Here is an 18,388-nt window from a genome sequence, read left to right as displayed (position 1 = left end):
CTATTAACAGGTGAGGAATGAGGCAGAGAGGTGAAGTAACTTCCCCAAGATTGTCTGGCCAGTAATTCGTGAAGCCTAAATTTAAATCTAGGCAGTCATTTCTATAGTCCATGCTCTTAACCAACTAATGACCTCTAACATGCTTTCTGGTCTTGGCTGAAATTGGTGATTTTGAAGTTGGACCATGTTCCTGACAACTCAATTATGTAAGTTCCTTTCCGTTTTATTTCCCTCAGTCCCTAATTTTAGAAGAAACATAAATGTGACCACGACAGATGTTTATTGAACATCTGCTATGTACCAGAAACTGTGCTAGGTTCTGGGCACATTGCAGTTGAAGGGAAAGGTAACAAGATTTGCCCTTATGGTGAGTCTAAGAGAGTGATACGTACGTAGGTTTCAGTTGCTATTGCTGCCCCAAATATCAACTTAAAATAATCGTTCCCTCTCCTGCTTTTGCAGGTTGGCTGACAGGCTTGGCTGGGTGACTGCTTCAAGCTGGAGAGCTGGCTGAGCTTGACTACTTGCCATGAGTTGAGCTTGGATCTGCTCCATCTGTGTTCTTCGGACTTGGACTAGACTGCAAGGTTGTCCAGAAGTTCTCAGTGATGATGACAAAAGCACAAGAAGGCAAGCCTGATCACACAAACACAGTTTATGCTTCTGCATGCATCACATGTGCTGATACTCCACTGGCCAGAGCAAATCACATGGCCAACCCCAGCCTCAGCGGGTTGGGGCCATTTGGCTCTGCCCACTGGGGAAGGATACTTTAAAGAGTTCAGTTTCCACGATTCACTTAGCCCTGAAATGATGAGCTAATCAGTCTGTCACTGTTTGCAATTTGTCCATGGGCATTCCTGGTAGTCTTTTGTTTTCTGGCTCCTTCCTTTCTTATGGTGACCCTTCTGGTATGGGTGGTTCAGATATAAAACCGGGTAGCAAAACTATATTTTGAATTGTAAAGTTTTTGACGGTATAACCCTGATCAGTTAAGTGTTGGACTTGCCCTGTTCCAAAGGTGGAGAAATCAACTCTTGGCCTCCCTAAGACTCCAGAAGAACGTAGCACCAGTTCCCTCTTGGGTCTTAACTGTGATCATCCCTTCCAAGCCAGAGCCTAATCTAATGGAAGATAGAAAATAAAGCTTGGCTAAGTGACTACTTTTAAGGCAACCCCGCCCTCCCCCCAAAAAAACACTGTTGTATAAAGTGCTCCTCTCTAACTAGATCATTTCTCCATCTCACCCTATCCAGCACTTCTGTAAGTTACCATTTCTCCATTTGATTCTTCTTGTGTTCTCATTTCTTTGTGGTTATTTTACTCCTCTTGCCCTTAGGATTTGTAATGGTCTTCTCTCAAATTAGGACTGAAGTACAGGCTTAAGTGCTTAATTTAAAAAGCCAGTAGTTTAATCTTAAAATATTTTCTCCTCTTTACCCTTCTCTAAACTTAAAGAAAAATTGCATTTTTACTTTTTTTTAAGTATTTATTTTTGAGAGAGACAGTGCAAGCAGTGTAGGGGCAAAGAGGGAGGGAGACATGGAATCTGAAGCAGGCTCCAGGCTCCGAGCGGTCAGCACAGAGCGCGACATGGGGCTCAAACTCACAAACCATGTGATCACGACCTGAGCAAAGTTGGACATTCAATCGACTGAGCCACCCAGGCACCCCCACTTTTACTTTTAAGGCCTTTTTAACCCTTTAGCAAACACTTCTTGAGTACTTACGCTGTGACAAGGACTGTATAAATATGGAGCAACACCAGGGGTACAGTAATAAACCTGGTGAGGTCACTGCCATCGGGAAGCTCATGTTTTAGTTGAGGAGACGGACAAGAAAGATAAAGATTTGTGAGAATACCTGGATAGGAGGGAGAGGGCCTTGAGGATAGAGAATACTTGTCCCATTTGTGCACTAGCAGATTACACAAAAATTCTGACCTGAGACACAGATTTTGCTGAGAATGTGGAAGAATGTTGAAGTAACAAATTAATAAAAGCAGCAAAGGATAGAATGAGAGGGTGAGCTTAATCCACAAAGGCAAGCCTGGGGATTCTGCTGAGGCTAATTAACCCAGAACCATGGGGATTGATTATCATTTGATCTGGGTTGATTGAAAGTGTTTCATAGATGCCTGCTGGGTCATCCATCCCCAGTCCATTGCTTCACCCTCAGCTAAAAATGAAGATGGTACAGTGCTTAGGGCTGGACAGGTTAGCACTAAGTTCTAAAACTTGGTTATGCTGTTGTAATAGTAGGTCACCCCCAGAAAAATCAGAAGTTCATTCATTTCTGGCACCCAAAATAACAGCAGGTGCTGTGAGCAGGTGTGTCAGACCTAGGAGAAATAAAGTGCATTGTTCATGTTGATAGTAAGTTTTTTTTACATGACTTGGTTCTTGTGTAACTAGCTTTTGAACCCTTATGTCTGCCACAAAGGTGGCAGGACCCAGCACACAGGAGAGAAAAGTACCTGTGGTTCTGATATTCATGGTAAGAAATGCCAAAATCTGAGAAACTGTGAATGAAGAGAGTTCAGCGGATGGGGCTTCTGTTGAAGAGTTTTGTCTTTCTCCACCTCTAGGTAATAATACATGTATATGCATGGGCAGAAAGGCCATCAACTGCCTGCAATTAGGCAATAATAGGATTAGACACGAAGTGGTCAAATGGCTTTTTACCAACTGATGTCAGTGAAGATGGCAGAGAAAGGACCTGTAAGAACAGTGGCCATTCCTCATTCCAGCTCTGCAGTATCCTTGTCAGCTAACAGTCCACATTCCTGATGCAGTCTAGGAGTCACTAGAGAGAACAAAACAAAGCTAGAGCTCTTGCAAAGCCTTATTCCAGAAGAGTTGCCATTGTTTGGCCTGTGTCATGGTTGCCTGGAATACCTCTTTTATAAGGCTGTCTGTAGTGGAGCTAACTCAGAGTGGACCCAGTGTAAAAAGTATTCTCCCTGGAGGGGTATTTGTTAACATTTATAGGCAGGAGTTTTAATGTTGCACTTGCCTTAAGTGATTAATAAGAGCTGAGTCAAGCATTAGTCTAACCGAAAAGCTAAGGAAAAGTTTAGGGAAAAGATATCCATAGGAGCTTTGAAAGCTCTGATATAGTTCTAGGAATCTAGAATGCCACGTGCACACACACAGCTGTTGCCACTGTGGAAGACTGGAGGCCACCCTAAGCTCTCACCTATGGCTAATTTTGAGGCTGCGCAAACAAGATGTGGAAGCTAATTTTCAACTGCTAAGCTGTTTTGAAGGCATGCCTTACACACACACACACACACACACACACACACACACACACACACACACACACACAGCGCTCCTTGGCCTAAACTGGGAGATTGTATGTTGTTGTTGTTGCAGAGGTTTAAGGAAATCTCTTTCTAATCATTAACCAGCTGCTAAGCTGAGTAAGAAATTTCATTGGCTGCACATGGCAAAGTATGCAGATTTTACAGAATTATTCTTTTCATTCAGAATTCTAAAACAAGTAGCACTGACGACAAATTTTGGGGAGGGAGATGAATCTGATTTCTAGAACTGTGTTATATTATTTAAGAAGCTAATTTTCAATGGAAGATTTTGATATGTACAAAAGTTATGTATGGCCCATACACAGTAAAAACAATCAGTAGAAACTGTTCTTCTTGAAGGACATTGGGCTTGCCAGACAAAGACCTTAAATTATGTTCAAGGAGCTAAAGGAAGCCATGTCTTAAAAGTTAAATGAAAGTATTTTTAAATGCTTCACCAAATAAAGAGTATCAGTAAATATCTAGAAATTATATTTTAAAAAGCAAATGGAAATTCTTGATTTGGAAAGTACAACAGCCAAAATAAAGGGCCTCAATATTAGATTGGAGTAGGCAGAAGAAAGAATCAGAGAGCTTAAATGTATGTCCATTGTGAGTAACCAGCCTAAGGAACATGTGTTGGAGGTGGGAGAGAATGGCAGGGAGACCAGTGAGACATAATTAGACATACTAGCATACACATAAGGGAAATCTTGGAAGGGGAAGAGAAGGGGACAGAAAGAATATTGTAAGACTTATGATTGATTACCAAGTTTGAAAAACGTTAATGTACAAATTCAAAAACTCAACAGCAGGGGCCGCATATTGGGTCAGTCAGTCAAACATCTGATTGTTGATTTCAGCTCAGGTCATGATCTCGCATTTCATGAGATCAAGCCTTGCATTGGGCTCCATGATGACAGCATGGAGTCTGCTTGGGATTCTCTCCATCTCTCTCTCCCTCTCTTTACTTTTTCTTCTTCTCCTCCTCCTTCTCTCTCTTTCTCTCTCTCTCTCTAAATAGACTGTTAAAAATAAAAAAACACCTTAACACCAGGGCAACTGGGTGATCAGTCAGTTAAGCGTCCAACTCTTGATTTCAGCTCAGGCCATGATCTCATGGTTGTGAGCTCAAGCTCCATGTCAGCCCCACACTGGGCATGGAGCCTGCTTAAGATTCTCTCTCTCCCTCTCCCCCTTTGGTGCTCACATGCACACTCTAAATAAAAAAATGTATGTTTTTTAAAAAGAACCAAAAGACAAAAAAGAATCTTCAAAACAGAAAGAAACAACTAACACCATGTATAAGGAATCCTAAATAAGATTGACAGCTAGTTTCTCATCAGAATCCAATGGAGATCAGAAGGTCATAGATTGACCTATTCAAGGTGCTGAAAGAAAAATGATATCAATCAAGAATTCTTTATCCAAGACAATTATCCTTCAAAAATGAAGGACAAATTAAGACATTCTCAGATTAACAAAAACAATTTGTCACTAGCAGACCTGCCGTACAAGAAATACTAAAGGGAGTCCTTCAGACTAACATGAGAGAACATTAGATAATAACTCAAATTCACATGAAGAAATAAAGAACAACAGTAAAGGTAACAGCAAAGTAAATTTAAAGGACAGTATGTAAATGTATTTTTGATTTGAAGGATAGTTGCATGGGGCACCTGGGTGGCTCAGTCAGTTAATAAACACCTGACTTCAGCTCAAGTCATGATCTCACAGTTCTTGGGTTCAAGCCCCGCACTGGGCTCTGTGCTGACAGCTCCGAACCTGGAACCGGTTCCAAATTCTGTCTCCCTTTCTCTGTTTGCCCCACCCCTGCTTGTGCACTCTCTCTCTGTCAGTCTCTCTCTCAGAAATAAACATTAAAAAATAAGTAAAAAAATAAAACCTGCATAAAGCTGCAATTGCAAATCTGTGTTGATAGGCATACATGTGCCTATGTGTCTTCTCAGTGAAATGTAATTTATGACAATAACATTAACACAAAAAAGAAAATAGAGCTACACAGGAGAAAAGATTTTGTGTAGTATTGAAATTTTGTTTTATTACTCTGAACTAGATTGGTACAAATTAAGGTGTTAATTGTAATCTTCAGCACATAAAATATAAAAGAAATGACAAGAGACTTAAAATGGTACCCTAGGAAATATGTAACACAAAATAAGCCAGGAATGGAGGACTAGAGAGAGAAAAACGATATGACAGATAGAAAACAAACAGCAGATGTAAATCTTACATTATCAGTAATTACAAGATGGAGATTTATAGACTATAATGAATATAAAACATCAATTATATGCGGCCTAGAAGAGACATGCTTTGCATTCAATGACACAAGTTGAAAGTTAGAGGATGATCAAATAAGCATGTAAACAGCAACCAGAAGAGCTGTAGTGGCTATACTCCTAAATTACCAATGGGTCAAGAAGTAAATTAGAAAATACCTGAGATAAATTAAAACAAAAGTACAACAGTCCAAAACTTATGAGCTGCAGTGAAAGCAGTGCTTAGAGGGAAATCTAACTATAAACAGGGAAAAGGGAGAAAGATCTCAAAACTGTAACCTAATCTTTGACCTTAAAAAAACAAAAAATGAGTGTAGACTAAATGCAAAGCAAGAAGAAGAAGAAATAAATATATAGCAGAAATAAATGAAGTAGAGATTCACAACAGAAAAACCAACAAAAATTGCTCCTTTGAAAAGATCAATGCAATTGATAAATCGGCAGTTAGAATGATGAAGAAAAGAACATTCACTGAAGTCAGGAATGAAGCGGGGACAATCTACTGACTTCATAAAAATAAGAAGGATTATAAAATAATACAGAATAATACAAATTATTACCTACCAACACATTTGCTAACCTAGACAAAATGGACACGTTTTTAGAAAGACAAGCTATCAAAATGGTTTCAGGAAGATACAGAAAATCTGACTAGACTATAGCAAGTAAAAACATTGAATTAGTAATTTAAAAAAATTCCAAAAAGAGAAGCTCAGGACCAAAAGACTAAAGTGGTGACTTCTGCAAAACATTTAAAGAATTACCAATCTTTCTTTCACAAACTTTTTTTTTTTTAAGGAGCAAAAGGAACACTTCCCAGTTCACTCTGTGTGGTTGATTTTAACCTGATGCCAAATCAAGCCAAAGTATCACAAGAAAAAACACCACAGACCAATGTCCTTTCTGATAATAGATGTAAAAATCCTTAACAAAATCCTATCAAACTGAATCCTTCACTATCTAGAAAGCCCTGTATACCAGGAATATCCCTTATGAATACAAGATTAAAAAATCACACAAAAAAATACTATCAAATAGAATCCATCAATCTATGAAAGGTTGTTATAAACCTTGACAAAGTGGATTTATCCAAGGAATGCCAGGTAGTTTCAACATACAAAATTATATCAAGGTAGTACATATTATCTTTTTTTAATGTTTATTCATTTTATATTTAATTTTCTTATGTATTTTATTTTTAGAGAGAGTAATAGAGAGTGAGCGGGGGAGGAGCAGAGAGAGAGGGAGACCCAGAATCTGAAGCAGGCTCCAGGCTCTGAGCTGTCAGCACAGAGCCCGACACCAGGCCTGAACCCATGGACTGTGAGATCATGACCTGAGCCAAAGTCAGACACTTAACCGACTGAGCCACCCAGCTGCTCCCATAATATATTATCAATACAATAAAGGGGAGGAGGCACTAGATGATCTCTATTGATGGAGAAAAAGCGTTTGACAAAAATTCAACACCTCATGATAAGAAAAGAACAGGGTAAACTTACCTGATAAAGAGTATCTGAAAAACCCAAGGCCAACATCATACTTCATAATGAACAACTGAAAACTTACCATCTAAGATCAGCAATAAGACAAAGATGTCCAATCTCATCACATGTATTGAACACTGGACTAGGGGTTCAGGCCAGAACAATTGGGGGGGGGATCCATATTGAAAAGGAAGAAGCTAAACTATTTATAGATGACATGATCTTGTATATAGAAAATCCTAAGGAATTCACAAAAAAGTGTTACTGCTGATAAGTTTAGCAAGATTGCTGGATACAAAATCAGTTGTATTGCGGCACCTGAACGGCTCAGTCAGTTGAGCAGCATCTGACTTTGGCTCAGGTCATGATCTTGTGGTTCGTGTGTTCAGCCCAACATCAGGTTCGCTGCTGTCGTCGGTCGCCCTGTCAGCAGAGCCGGCTTCAGATTTTCTGTCTCCCTCTCTGCCCCTCCCCTGCTAGTGCTCTCTCAAAAAAATAAAACATTTTTAAAAATCAATTGTATTTTTATACACTTGCAATGAATAATTCAATAATGAAAACAATTCCACTTCTAATAGCATTCACAAAAATAAAGGATACTTGGGAATAAGTTTAACAAAAGAGGTATAAAAGTTGTACACTAAAAACTATAAAACCTCACTGAAAGAAAGCAAAGAATATCTAAATGGGAAGATCCTGTATTCATGAATTGCAAGACTTAATATTGTTAGAATAGCAGTATTTCCTAAGTTGGTCTACTAACTTAAATATAATGCCTGTAAAAATTCTAATGCCTTTTTGACAGATATTGACAAGCTGACCCTAAAATTCATATGGGATGGCAAAGGACTCATAATACCAGAACAGTTTTAATAAGAACAAAGAGGACTCACACTTCCTAATTTCAAAACTTCCTACAAAGCTACAGTTATCAGGACAATGTAGTACTTGCTTAATGATAGATGTATATAATGATCAAAAGGAATAGAACTAAGAGTCTAGAAATAAACCCATTCATCTATGGCCAATAGATTTCAATAAGGGTACCAAAGATTCCTGCAGAATGCACCTTTGCTCAACCCCTCACTCACCCCAGGCACCATCTTTTGGACCCAAAAAGCCACACCAAAAAGGCAGCTGAGACCATCCACACCTGAGAAGGAGTGTTTGCTTGAAATATGTAAAGTCCACACTCTTGCACAGTGCTTGCAATATGCTTTATTACTGATGGGAATTATTATATGAAGGCATAACAGAAAAGAGCCTAGTTAACTCATTAATTTACCATGCACACACTGCCTGGTTTCAAAACCTGGCTCATACAAATGAGTGGGCTCGAGCCAGTGGTTTAACCTCAATGTCTCTATTTCCTCATCTGTAAAATTCAGGTAATAAAGATCTGTATCTCAGAGTTACTGGAAAAATTAAATGAGCCACTATGCCTAATAATAATAATAATAATAATAAATAAAGGCAGAATCAATATAGTAGCCTCCTTTGAGATAGATTTAGAATGGCCACAGATTGTTTTACACTCTTCCCACCAATGGATGGTGTCTGTTTCTTCCCCCTTGAATGCAGATGGGCTCTGGAGCAACTTTACCAATAGGATATGGTAGAAGAGCACTGCCCCAGCCTTCAGAAACTGACACCTCCCCTATTTCTTTCCCTTCTAACAGATGTCCTGTTAGAAGTCTTATCTTGAGACCACCGCGCTGGAGGACCACATGGAGAGACCCAGCAGAGCCTGCCAGCTGCCCCTATCGGTGTGCCAGGCATGTGAGTGGGAGATATCTTGGAAGTGGGGTTGCCAGTCCTAAACCATTTCAGCTTGAGAGAGACCAGCTGCTACACCCCCGAGTCCTTCCCAGATTCCTGACACACAAAGCCATGAGCAAATTAAAATGGTTAACTTTAAGTCCTTACATTTCAGGGTAGTTCCATTACTTACCAATAGTTAGTCACAACACTGATTATGAAAATCTAAACACTAAACAAATGAATGAGTTGGAAGGAGTGGGTAGTCTCTAGCCTAGGGAAAAGATGATTCATATCACAGACTAAGTCCTCATTTTACAAAGTATTCTATAATAAGAGCCCCCTGTCATACGTGGATGCTGTTTATTTCCCTATTTACTCCTAGAAAGGACACAGGAAAAGAGTCTCCAAGGGTGCTTGAACTGAAATCATTTACAAATGGGACCTTAGGCTTGGAAAGGGGAGAGAAAGGGCTCCAGGTCATCCAGCAGGTTAGGAGGAAGCAAGGCCTGCCTCTGCACTCTGAAGCCAGAACTTTATTTTACTTCTTGGTTTATGTATATTTTTGTTATGCCACCTTGCAAGAACAAATCTGTTTTGTGACACATTTATTTTACACATTCGACATACAGTGCCTGTGTCCCCAGGAAAGGTCTAAAACAGATTGTTACCAGGGCCTGTGGAATGTCAGAGCCCATTTTAGTATATAATTGCAAAATAATGAAATTCTTCACCCTTTTCAGATTCATTTGTAATTCCAAAATAGTGGCTCTTAGTATATCTTTTTGTCTCTATAGTCCATCAACCCAGTAATTATCCTTACACATTTTACACTCCCTGTATGATTCACCCCCACAGTATTCAGCACATTATGATTCAGAGGACACATCCTTCTTTGTTTTTTGGTTTTTTGTGTGGTTTTTTGTTTTTGTTTTTTTTGATGTTTGCTGAAAGATTGGGACTGCAGCCATTCTTTGATGATATGTATTTTACTGAAAACAAATGCCTTTCTGTTATCTGTGAATATAGAGGTTCTTTTTCTCCCTTCATTTTGACATATCCAGTAATCTTCTAAAAACAGATGCAGAATTATATTAGAAAATATCAAACTTAAAATGGATAATCCCAATACTTTTTCCCTTCAATTACTAGTTATTTTATTATAATTTTAAACATTTTTCAGAGCTTCTTGATGAGTCCTCATGGCTGGTCATGAGCTGTGACTGATAGGAAGGAGTGGGGTTTCTGAAAACCCCTTCAGCAGCCAGAGGAATCACTTAATTGACCATGGCAGTCCCCTGCTTAATACCCTCTAACTGCTTCCCATATAAAGCCTCCTGCCATGGCCTGCAGGGCCTGTGTAACCTGAAGTTTGACAAACATTCTGTCATAGGTAACAAACCACTTCAAAATGGATTGCCTTAAAATAACAACCACCCATTTTGCTTATGAATCTACAGCGTGGTCAGTGCAAGGCAGTGGAGGCTTGCCTCTGCTTTGCACGCTGGGGCTGTTTCCCGAGGGCTGTGTGATCTGAGAGTTCCCTCTGATGGTTGAGAAGCTGGCTCTGCTGTTAGCTGGGAGCTCAACTGGGGCGAGGGTAGAGAACCTCAGTTTCTCTCCACATGAGTCTCCTTGTGTGGCCTTCATTTCCTTGGAGTGTGTTGGACTTCCAAGAGTGAAATCCCCAAGGGAGAACCAGACAGGAGCCATACAGTCATTCACAACTTACCTTTGAAAGTGGTGCAGTGTCACGTCTGCCACACTGTAGTCATGGAGGCAGTTACAAGGTCCTACCCAGGGTCAAGGGAAGGAGCATAGACCTCATGATAGGGATTGGCAAAGTTTTGGAGGAGCTAGTGGCACTAGAAATGTTGCAGCCATTTTTAGAAAGTAAATTGCCACAATATGCTTCACTGATTTCTTTTGGGGTGTGTGTGTGTGTGTGTGTGTGTGTGTGTATAAATCCCATGTTTAAATTAGCCCTCGATGGTAAGCTCTCTCTAAAGATCTTTTCTTATGTAACTACAAACTATACAATTTCTAACAGTATTTTATGTGGAGCCAACACTTAATTTTCACACCTGATTTTATGAGCTGCAAAATAGTCATAATTGAATAAATAATTTTTAAAGACTTAGAGAGGCAGCTGGGTGGCTCATTGGTTGGACGTCCGACTTCAGCTCAGATCATGATTTCACAGTCAGTTTAAGCCCCACATCGGGCTCTGCGCTTGACAGTTCAGAACAGAGAGCCTGCTTCGGATTCTGTGTCTCCCTCTCTCTCTGCCCTTCTTCTGCTCATGTTTTGTTTCTCTCTCAAAAATAAACAAATATTAAAAAAATTTTTTTAATGAAAAAACAGTAACTTTTAAAGACTTAGAACCCCCAAATATATCTTATCTTTAAATCACACTGTACATAATTTTATCTTTATTTGATTGTTCAGGAATAATTTTAGGAAACCTACAGTTCTGCCAAATCAATGGTATTGCTTTTAACTGTCACATTCCAGTTACTCAGAGAAAATGTAAATGCTGACCATTTATAGGTTCTGTAGGAATATGTAGTGTGTGGAAATGAGAAAGGTGGTGTCTTTACTTTCAGTGTAGTGGTATCTTTCATTACCATACCAGGACCCTAATGGCAATAAACTCAGGATTCATAAGATAAACGACAAAGCAAGTCTTGAATTTAAAGGGCACAGGTCATCAAGAATTCCATTCCACCAAATCAGGTGGTAATATACGAAAAGTTTTAAACACTGAAAGTATTGATAAAACCAATCATCTGACTTGCATGGAAGGTTTAGTACAGATATGTCCAGTAAGCATAAAAATAAGCAACCATCTTATTATGTATTTTATTCAAAATATTGAAGCATCAGATTAAAAAATTTCAAAAACATTCCATGCCAGTTTTCTTCCATTAGACCTGGATAAAGGGATTATACTGAAAATATCTGCAGATAAATTGTTTCCACAAGATTCTGCATTCTCATGAAACCTTTGTGAACTTTCCAAGTTACACAGAACCTGATGCAAGGCAGTTACTTAACTGTAGACCATATTTTCCCCACATTGGTTTGTCTTTGGTAAAAGAAGAGTAATGTATTTGAATGGGGAAAAAAGTCCTACAGACAGGATAATAATGGGTAGAAAACTAGCATGTGGATAAGAAGAGAGAATAGTGTTCTGAACTGGTCATCTGGAAACTAGCTATGCCTTGGTCCTGGGGTGGGGATTGCAGGCTCTAGCTCTGATGCTGGGGTGCTGGCTAGCCTGGGGCAAGGCACTTCCCATCCAAGCCTCAGTTCCCTCTTTTTTAAAGTGAACACACTTGCCTCTTTCAGAGAACTGATATGGGGACTGATAACTGAGGCCTGCACACACGCTTTGACCAGTGCACAGCATTGGAGTAGTGGTCTCACACTTGGTGAGGATCCCCTGAAAGCTTATTAAACAGATTGATGGGGCCTGTCCCCAGAGCCCAAGAATCAGTGTTCCTAACAGGTTCCCAGGTGATGCTAGTGTTGTTGGGTTGGGACCACCTTTTAAGAACCACTGATGCCAGGCTGGGGGGGGTGGGTTAGGTAAATTCTGGAGACAGGAAGATTTTCCTGGCCACTCTCAGAATGCCTCCTCTGGAATTTCCAATTTCAAAGCAGCCAATGTCTGCTCGTTGTGGGCCCTTCTTTGTGGTTTTCTCCCTCCTTTTGAGAATATTGCCCAGGTGCACTTCACTCTCCAAAACCATGATGAAAAGAAGGATTATTTCTGGGCTAGTGCAACAGATAATAACTACTAGCACACTTGTATCACCTGTAGTGGGAGAGACTCCTGTAAAGGGGCAGTTAGGACAGCTGGAAGACTGAGCATCAGATGGGATTTGAGCAGGGGATTGAGGTGCTGTCAGGAAGATTGCTGCATTCATTATCTATTGCTGCATAAAAAATCAGCCCCAAACTCAGAAGCTTAAAATAACAAACATTTTTTTAATTTTCTTTTTTTTAATGTTTATTTATTTTTGAGAGAGTGAGTGAGCACGAGTGGGGGAAGGGCAGAGACAGAATCGGAACGCAGAATCGGAAGCAGGCTCCAGGCTCCGAGCTGTTAGCACAGAGCCCGATGTGGGGCTCAAACTCACAAACTGTGAGATATGACCTGAGCTAAAGTCAGATGCTTAATTGACTGAGCCACCCAGGCATCTGTAAAACAACAAACATTTATCTGAGGGTTTCTGAGGGTTAGGAATTGGACAGTGGTGTAGCTGGGTTGTTCTAGCTGAGAGAGTCTCATAAAGTTGTAATCAAGACATTGGCCAGGGTGGCAATCATCTGAAGACTGACCTGGGGCTGGAGGCTCCACTTCCAGCAGAGCTCACTTATGGGGCTAGTGGCAGGAGGTTTCAGTTTCTTGCTAAATGGGCCTTTCCATAAGTCTCCATGAGACACAGCAGCTGGCTTCCCCCTGAGCAAGTGATCCAACATAGAAGGTAGGCAGCCAAGACAGAAGCCACAGGATCTTTGATAGTCTAATCTCAAAAAATAACATGACATTGTGTCTGTCTTGTTGTAGTGATCACATAGAACAGCCATGGAACAGCGTGGAGGGCACTACACAAGAGCATACCAGGACGTAGGGGTCACTGGGAGCTGTGTTACATCTAGCTACCACGGTTGTGCTCATTAAGAAGCCCATTTGTCAACAGGGCTCTCTTCCCTGACTCCCTCTCTCAAATAATCTGGTTCATAAGCTTCCAGAATGTGTTGGGAGCATTATGTGCTGCAGTTTCTTCCCTGGACACTCTCCCTTCTCCATCCTGTTCTGTGACCCTGGCACTGACTTCTGTAGACAGCACCAACTGCATTTTCTTTCTCTCTGCCTTGCCATTAGGTCCAGCCAATGGGAAGCATTAGCAGGTGATGAGAGGGCAGGAGGAGAGAGAGAAGACATGGTGCTTCTTGTCCGGACTGCTTCTGTGTCAGATCACTGTAGTCTGTCTGGATCTCCCTCCTGAAGGCTGCAGCTCCTGCCTAGCTGCTCTCTCCATACAGCTTCCTTCCTCTGATTCTGTAACCACTTGAGCCCCTCATACCTTCAGGCCTGAGGGGCTAATGGCTCCTGCTATTGCTAGCCCCCGGATATTGGACTATCTCATAGGCTTCCCTATGACCCCTGCCCACACCTATGTAAATTGTTCTATTTTACTCTTCTCTGTTAACAGGGTGTGTGATCTCCTTCCTGCTGTGACCCTGACTGTTACAGCATGTAACTAGTGTCAGAGAGAAATTTATGCTCAGAGGAAGCAGACCTTGTGGGCATCTACTGTTTCTGTTTCTGCCCAAGCATATCCCACCCACCACCCTGCCTCAGTGTTCCTTTGGGGCTCCAGCCCTCCCCATTTCCTATCTGTGTCATGTCAGAGTCATGCCCATGATCCCTCACTCTCCAGGTAGGCCTGGGATTTGGTGCTGGCCAACAGGCCAATGAGAATATCAGAACCCTCTGCGCAGTGATTGGGCATGTGGCCCAAATGAGAGCCAGGAAGCTCAGTTCTGGGTCTTTGTGAAAAGATGGGTTGCTGAGAGAGTCAGATGATGCCTAGGGCTGTGGTGGCCATTATCATTACCACTATATGGGGAGTCTGGGAAAGAAGCTGATAAAGAACACTGAGTGCAGACCTACACACATGCATACACACTCTGTTCAGAGACTCTTTCAGCTCCTAAGTCCAACCAGGCCTGAAGAGATCTACTCTTTAGACTCTTTAGTTACATAAGTCAATAAATGATAATTTATGCTCCAACCAAAAAAAAAAGTGTGAAAGAGTTACACATACATGATGCCTAGCAGTTCATAGATGTATTGGTAACTTTATTTTTAACTGTTTGGCTGTTAGATTTTTACTTCAGTGCTAGAAAACTTTCCAAAGAGAAAAAAACTTTTGTTCTTTTGTTGTTTCAGCCTGTCTAAATGAAATAAGCACACTTGGTGACTTCTCAGTCATTCATTCATTCACTCATTCATTCAGCAATCATGTATTAAGCCCAGATTTTAAAAGCCACAGCAGGGTGGCAGGAGCCATAGACACAAAGATTAGTAGTACATTGAAACTGTTCTCAGAGGTCATCTCCATAGTCATGGTGAAGAAGACCCAGAGTCCAGCACCATCTCTAGTCTGCATATAGGCAGTTCACTAGCATCTCTGTCAGTTTTCCTTATCTGCAAGGGATAAGTTTCTCCATCAAATAGGCATTTCAAGCAAAGACAACAGTGCTAAGGCCAGATTGTGCTCAGCACATGAGGGACTTGAGAGAACTTGGCCATGGTGGAACCAGGGAGCTGGATTCATAGTAAGGGGTCAGCATGGGGCTCAGCACAGGCAGTGGGCAGGTTGTGTAGGATATGAACTTCTGGGAGGTGAGGAAAAGGAGAAACAGGATTTGGAACGAGGGGTTGGTAGCTAGCTCCAAGATGGTGCCCGGTATCCTCACCACCTGGCCCATGTCCTGTCCCCTCCTTCAACGAGCAAGACTGATCTGGGTTAGCCAAGAGGATAGTATGGAAATGATCAAGGGTGACTTCTGAGGGTGGGTCATAATAGACACGCCCCTGGATCACTTGGAAGCCAGCTGCCATGTTGGACAGCCAAATAGCTCTACAGAAAGGACCCTAGTTGAGGAACTGAGCCTCCTGCTAGCAGCAGTCATGTGACTGTGAGAAACTGATCAGTGGTCGTTTTCTAGGGCTGCCATTAAAAAGTACCATCAAATAGTGGCTTAAAACACAGAAATTTACTACCTCATAGTTCTGGAAGCTCAAAGTCCAGTATCAAGGTGTTAGCAGGGCCATGCTTCTGAGACCTGCAGGGGAGAATCCTTGACTCTTCCTTGACTCTTGACTCTTGTTTGCCAGTGATCCTTGGTGTTCCTTGGCTCATGGATGCATCCTTCCACCCTTTGCTTCAGTCGTCACATGGCTGTCTTCTCCCTGTGTGTCTGTATCTTCTCCCCTTCCTATAAGGACATGAGTCACATTGGATTAAGGGGCCACCCTACTCTAGTGTGACTTCGTCTTAATTAATCGCATCTTCAAAGACCCGATTTCTACATAAGGTTGCATTATGATGTACCGGGGGTTACGATTTCAACACATCTTTTTGGGGAACACAATCGTCAATAACATTCTCCACCTCAAGTGAAGCCTTCAGCTGACCACAGTCCCCACTTACACCTTGACTACAGCCTCATGAGACCTTGAGCCAGAACAGCCCAGCAAAGCCACTCCCAGATTCTTGATTTCCAGAAACTGTGTGAGTTAATCATGTTCACGATTGCTTTAAGCCACTAAGTTTTGGGGTGATTTGTTGTGTGTGAATAGGCAACTAACCCAAGGAGGAAGACATGGCAGGAAGAGACTGAAGGCCTCCACAGCACAGCAATCCTGCTCACAGATCTTCATGCCATGTCAGCATTGATTTTATGCAACATTTCACACTAAAAATTTTTTTTAAAGTTTTGCCATATATACATCCACTTTGTTGAGAAATCATTTGTTCATCTAGTGGGTAATTCAAGCAGTTCTGAGTTTCACTGGGGATCCATGCAGCTGACTCAGATTGTCCCTCCCTGGGCAGAGCTTCTGTGCCAGGCCGCCTGGCTGGTCTGGGGTCAGGTGCCTGCTCCCAGCTTAATGCGTGATGGCCAGGGGATGGGGCCACAAGGTACTGAGCAGGGCCACCTGCGGGGAAGGGGCGGTCCCGGTGGGTTTCCCTCTGCAGGGCCGTGGGCAGGCTGTCTCTCCCTGCAGGAGGGGGACCACGGGCACCGGCACTGACTGTGAGCAGGGTGTGGTTTTGCCTTCTCTAGGAACAGGCTTTTTTAAGTCTGGTGTGAGCACGGCTCATTGTGCCTCTCACTTCCTCTGTGAGGAAAACCACAGACAGTCACAGCTGCACCTACATGAGAAACCACATGCACCAACCAACTTCCCCCAAGTCTGATTCGACCAAAAATACATTTGATTTCCTACCTCTATGTTATGGTCAAGATTACCATTTGCTTACTTTAGTTTCAGGATTACAGCTGACAAAAGCATATCAAAACCATTAGTCATAGGTGTATTTTTTCCCCCCTGAAAAAGACTAATTTTACTCATTTTCCTGTCCACTGTGTTCTCCCATCTGGTAGCTACTTCTCTTTATTATAAAAATAATTTTGTTTCATCACTGTCATTTATGTCTCCCCTCATTTCTACTTCATAAACAATTGGTTCTAAATTGTCCATAGAAAGCAACTCAGGGAAAGTTCTAGGTGCTCTAGAAGGCAGAATGTGCATCCAGCAAGTGCTTCCTAAGTGCTTGCTTCCTAAGTTCCACCACGTCTGTATTTAGGACTGTTCTGTCTCTCTCTCTTTCTCAGGCTGACTTGAATCCTCTTGGCCTGAAACAACAATATGCGTGTTTAAGATGATTTCTGTCTCCCTGGGGTTTGGGGCAGGGAGCTAAGTGGGTGGCAGACAGCCACAGCCGGAGCCGCCAGCTCACTCCTCCTGGGAGGCCCTGCCCTGGGGAGAGGGCTGGGACGGCAGGCGAGCGCTGTCATTCGGTGGGAGAGGTCCTGCTCCTGTTCCAGGGGGACTTCCCAGGGCTTCTTCAGGAATTCTGAGTTCTTCCTGCTTATTCCCTGAAGATGTGACTCATTCCAAACCTTTGCAAGTGAGCAGTGAGTCAGCAAGGGTTGTGCTTATGTGGGTCATTCCCACATGGATTATTCAGCACACATTCTATGAATGAGAAGACTGTGGTGTGACAGGGTTAAAATAAACTGTCCAAGGTCTATGCAGTGAAGAGTAAACCGTGAGGCCAAGGAAGTGAGCCTGGACAGTGTTGTGACCAGGGTCTGTACTCTATTCTGTTTAAAGCCAGACAAGGGGTCTAGAGAGCCATGCTGCAGGGGAATGGGGAAGGAATCCATTGTTTACTTTGTATCATTAAGTATATGCAAATACTGCTTTGAAAAACCTAATTAAAAAAGAAAACTAAATAGCCACACCATGGAAGAGACAAATCACAGAAGGCTAATTATCCATCTTCTTTAAAAATTATCCATTTTCCCACTTAAAAATTACCTGAGTTACTAGGCATTGAGTCAAAATGACTTTGAAATGTTGGCTACAAATAATACAGAAACTAATGGCCTAAAAATGTCTTCTGTCACTGGTTATGGTGGTCCCGCATCTGGAACTCCTCTTGTGGGAGGGCCTTGCTCTGCACGTGGTAGGCTCTCTGCAGACACCTGTTGCGTGATAAAATGAAGGACGGCCGACCTCCATGGCAGTTCCTGCGACTTTTCTTCCAGCGGTGTGCCTCTCTCAAAGGGCAGGCCCTCTGGAGACTGTGCATGGACTCACCCCTGCATCGTTCCCTCCTGCACAGCAACTGGAAGGCTCTGGCCCAGAGTTAGCATGATTTATTTAGGTCCCTGGAATCCTGGATGAGACACATTGTGCAGAAAGAATCCTCTTACTCATA

This window comes from Suricata suricatta, chromosome 5 (genome assembly GCF_006229205.1).
Source record: "Suricata suricatta isolate VVHF042 chromosome 5, meerkat_22Aug2017_6uvM2_HiC, whole genome shotgun sequence".
Classification (NCBI taxonomy): domain Eukaryota; kingdom Metazoa; phylum Chordata; class Mammalia; order Carnivora; family Herpestidae; genus Suricata; species Suricata suricatta.
Note: the sequence above shows the minus strand (reverse complement) of the source record.